The sequence below is a fragment of the Glycine soja genome, chromosome 20 (genome assembly GCF_004193775.1).
Source record: "Glycine soja cultivar W05 chromosome 20, ASM419377v2, whole genome shotgun sequence".
NCBI lineage: Eukaryota > Viridiplantae > Streptophyta > Magnoliopsida > Fabales > Fabaceae > Glycine > Glycine soja.
The window spans coordinates 34,383,761-34,388,794 of record NC_041021.1 but is presented as its reverse complement, the minus strand read 5'-3'; the positions used below and the strand labels follow the sequence as shown (position 1 = coordinate 34,388,794).

General features: G+C 35.1%; 1 long non-coding RNA gene across 1 annotated transcript; it reads left to right on the top strand.

The window, feature by feature from the left end:
• The first annotated feature begins 742 nt into the window (after nt 1–742).
• On the top strand, nt 743–4,701 carry LOC114401609. The gene is made up of 2 exons (XR_003664309.1): nt 743–1,170; nt 2,689–4,701. It is a non-coding gene; the product is annotated as an uncharacterized LOC114401609 (long non-coding RNA).
• The last annotated feature ends 333 nt before the right edge of the window (nt 4,702–5,034 follow it).

The window sequence follows — 5,034 nt, the reverse complement described above, 5'->3', positions numbered from 1 at the left end:
TTCTTAAATTTGGATTTGATAGGACAAAATGAAAATTCCAATAACACATGAGATGCTCAGACTAAACAATTCATTCATGTAATTATAGGATGATTTTGTATTAAATATTATAATTGTATAATAAAAATTATTCAAGTTTTTAATTAAATTATATGTTTTGAAAATTTAATAAGTAAAACATTAAAAAATAATTCAATTTAAAAAATAAAAAACTTGAATTTTTTTAAATAACTACATTATTTAATACAAACTCACTCATTAACTATATAAACAAACTGTTTACCTCGTATCACTCAGATAAAAAAAACTATTTATTTAATATTAAAAGGGAGGTATATATAACAATTGCCTTTCTTCTTAGTTATTTTGGTTTTGGGCTTTAGCCCCTTTCAGTTAGGAAAAAAAAAATGTAAGATGATCATACCTAAATCCAAATGTATATTGAATTGGATTCATCCAAACGGTTCATTTAAATCCGGTGGATTATCTTTAAAAGTACCACGATGGACCTAAATTTACAAAATCAATGTTATACACTCTTGTATTATTTATCAATACATTGAACAATGAAACATGACTATACAAGAACGATTTTACTGTAGAAGGAATAGTATCTACAGTGATTTGGTAGTTATTAACAAAGGACAAAATCCATCAAGGGCATAGCTACTGGTCCTTCTATATAAAAAAAATAAAATTCGGGACAACTATAAATTCAATGAAAGGTATCCTGCTCAATTAAGTCAAATATGATTTTTGTTTTGGTGAATGAGTCAAATATGATGGTAATACACCACAGCTACCTCTTTTAATTTTCACCTTCCAAATTTATTGCATCCTTCCTTCATTTCTCCATTCGTGTTTAATGATAGAAGTTGGTTGAATTTGGGATAGACCTAATAGTTATATGCAGGGGTGCCACTAAATTAGAAAACATTATTTGAGAAGAAGGAGACAAAACACAAAAAGGGGTTCGTGGCGGTGATGATGATGACCACCACCCATGCTGACAATGATATTTTTTTTTGGACATATCTTCCCTTGTCAATTTTAGGATGCTAGGATATGGAAGCTTAGATCTGTGGAGGGGAATGACGCGCGGAGGATCATGGAGGGATTGTTGATCGGACCACGGCTTAAGATGGTGGTGTTGCATGACGGATGACAAAGGTTAGTCTATTGTTTTCATTTTTTTCTCCTCTTTTTCTTGATTTTCAATTTTCCCCCTTTCCTTTTTTTTTTTGTTTATGGTTTCTTCTTCTAAATTCGTTTTTTTATTTCATTGTTATAATTTTTTAGCAATGGTTGTTGTTTCTCCTTCTCCTTCACATAAGAGTCTTCTTGGAAAACCTTCCTTGGATCTCTTCCTCTAGTTCCAATGCTTCAGCCAAGTCTTGGGAGAAGCTTTTACCGAAGAAAGTTGAAAAGACTCACCGTTTTTTGTGTTTCAACTTTTGATAATTGTTCCAATTTTGATTTTTGTTGTTTTTTTGTTGTCTATTATGTTCATTCTATGTTGTTGGAACTACCCAAAATTTCCTTTTGTGTTAAGAAACTGTACATGCACAAGGGTAGACAAGTAACTTTCCTTCTTTCTTATGTCTTCTTGAATAGCTTCTTCCTTCGCAATATAGTACTTGACAATTCAGAGGCTGATGTATCTACAAAAGACACTCCAACGTCCAAATAAGATCTCGGTTGAGAGCAATATATGAGGGTAATAAATGAGAATCAACAATAGTCTTACCTCAATATTTGCATAACTATTTGTATATACCTTAATGGACCCTGTACCTATGAGCCCTTTCTCTATTTTACCTTTTTAGGTATTGTATTTCTAATTATCATTAGAAAGTTTGAATTTTACCCTAATGATTATCTATTAGTTAATTTAGATAATCTAACTTTTAAATAAGTAGTCATGGGTGGGGTAAGGGTATTTGACATTTGACCATGCCGAATACCTGAACACTGTATTATAGGTTTCATGTGTAATAAATATGATACTCGAGTATCTGACCCGATTAAGTACCTAGTAGTGATTTCAATAGTAAGCAAGTCTTAAAAGATAAGATAATAGTAATCGAGTATTCGCATGGCTGAATACTTGGTACTACTATAAGAGAAAAGTAAGCATTAAAGGATAGGACAACAATGCCTGTGTATTTGGCATGATAAAATACTTGGTACTAGTATAAGAGGATAATAAGAATTAAAGGATAAGATAACAATACTCAAGTATTCGACATGGCTGAATTCTTGTTACTAGTATAAAAGGCCTGGGTATTTAACATGACCGAATACCTGACACTTCCAAAGGATATGCTTTAATGTCCTAAAGGTTTTACCAAGGGCATATTTGGGTATCCGGCCTACAGTATACAAGCTCCCCAAGCCTCTTTGAAACATAGTGAATATGGAAGGCTTTTATGTTTATATTTTGGAAATTGAATCGTTGTTTGGTGGGATTTGTGCATGGTGTCATTTCATTTTTATTGCATTTAAAAGTGAACGTTATGTTTTGCGAAACGAGGCATCTCTTGGCATTCTACGTATCCAATGATTAGAGACATTACTGGGCCTTAGTAACCATTGTGGGCTTTCCTATAAAATAAGGATTCACTCTTTATACTTCAATATATCTTTTTATTTTGCAATTCTTTCGTGCACTAAGTTTTTGTTTTTCAGGTACGGTTTTTTCCTTGAATTATGAGTTCAGGTTCAGAGGTCGACAACTTCGGGGATTTTGAGGGGTCGAGTTTCTGGTTAAGGTGGACAGAGGTATTCGATTATGAAGATGTGTCTACCTCTGATTTGAGTTTGGGTTCTAGCAGCTTTTCTTCTAGGAGTTCGACCTCCTTGTCCGAGGACAATCCGACATAACTTGCTATTGAGGAGAATTTGGTGGATTTGGTTTAGATATCGTCCAACGAAAGAGTGAGTGTTGACGCACCTTTAAATGATAATGTGACAATCATTGTTAAGCCGAAATGTCAAGTGCCAGTAAAAAAGAAAGAGTACTCGCCGATTACTCTACTATGGTATTCATGGGTTGATGGTGAGGTGGATTCCTTCTATTCCTGTTACAACGATAAAGTCAATATTCTTCACTTTATCAATTGTGTAAACATATGTACTTTTAAGGACGAAGAAGTGAACCCAATTCATCTTCGGTGTTGTCCACAGATGCTTATGACAATCCAGATTAAGTATTTCTAGAGAGGGTGAGGCCGAGGCCAATTCATAGGGAGCCGAACGGGGAACTGCCCACCAAGGTGGTATCCTTGAGGGACTATTTCTATGTGTATGATTGAATATTTTGTAATCTTCATGTAGAGATTCCCTTTGATTATTTCACCATGATGTGCTTCACATTCCCAATGCGGCTCCTTCACAACTTCATCCGAATGGGTAAGTGGCAATTCAAGCCTTCTGCATTTTATATAGATTCTTTAGGATGGAACCAACGACTGGGCTATTCCTTCATCATTTCCAAACTAGGAAATGGATAAAGCTCAATGTATGTCACTAATCCGGCATCAGGAAAGACTGTTGTTTAGGCTATTCACTTCATCCTACTAAAATTATAAGTTGGATATTTTAATGTGGTCATCCTTCCCGATTTGGGTGATAACCATTTTTATGATGTAAATAAGAAGCCTCTATCCCTTTCTATTGGCAACGAGTGCGGAAAAAAGGTATGGTGACTATCTTGTGGACTACTTGACCGACTTGGAGCATCATAACCTGATCCTTCCAAAGAAGTTACCACAGAGGTTGCCAGCCAAGCCCCTCGTTTTAGTCTTCAAGTCTTCAATTATTTTTAAGGACTTGAATGGTATGTTTTCTTTCTCTTTAGCATTTCTTGATTAATACTACAATGTTATTTACTTAGTTTATTTTGCAGCTATACTCAAATCTGTCGGGATGGATGCACTCAATTTTGCCAACATATGCTGAGAGAAGCATGTGTGAATGCCAAAAATGCCTTTTATAAATCACTTTTTGAATGATATTTTGTGTGAGTTTTTCTATCATTTACGTGCATTTTCTTGGCAAAAATCACGTTTGAACACTAGTTTTGTATTGCAAGAGTATAACCGCTCCATTGAGTGAAAGAGTTGAAAATTACATGATTTTATGAAGATCTGAAGACTTTGCACTTGATAACAATTGTGGTACATTTATCACGACCGTGGTAAGTAGCACAACCATGGCAAAAGGATAACTGCCCTCCAAACAACACCAACCTTCTGACAATGGTCGTGGTAAATTCCATCATGGTCGTAGTCAACTCATAAGGGCCGTAGTCAATCCACAACGCCCCAGAGCTTCAACGTCATGACTTTTTGCCCATGTCGTAATGGATTTCATCACGGACATAGTGTGCCTTTTCTGATTGACATCTTTTTGAGAAATTATAAATATGGGTCGTATCTTGTATCTTTAGTACCTTTTACCTAGTTTTGAATTTGAGAACTTTTGAGGGTTTTGAGAGTTGTGAAGTGTAGACAACACCGTAAGGACAAATCATGATCATTGTTTCTTCCTTATTGGTATGTCTATGTCTATTTCATATAGGATTATGAGTTGTGCTCTGATCATGAGCGACTAGTCACCCTAGTCTATGGGTTATGATGTAACTATTCAATTGTATCCCTTTCCTTGTTCTTAATGAAATTCCTTAATCTTTTATGTTAATTAATTCTCTTCCTTATATCTATTTTTTAATTGAGAACCAATCATTCTTATGCTCAATCAAATGTACTATGGTGATCATTTGCATATTTTTGGTAGACCTGGGTAGATAATTGATGCAATCCTACCCTCCAAGGGCATTGGATAGAAGACTCCAAGAAGATTGAGCCATAGAGGCAAGAGAAGACCCTAGGGTTCTCATGAGCCTTAGGCTAGTTTTTGGTCCCATGGGCTAAGTATGAGCCCACTTATTTTTGTACATATTAGATTAAGGTTTCATTATTTTTGGGCCTTGTATTTAGGGCTCCAGAGTGTAGGGAGGGTACCCTAGTAATG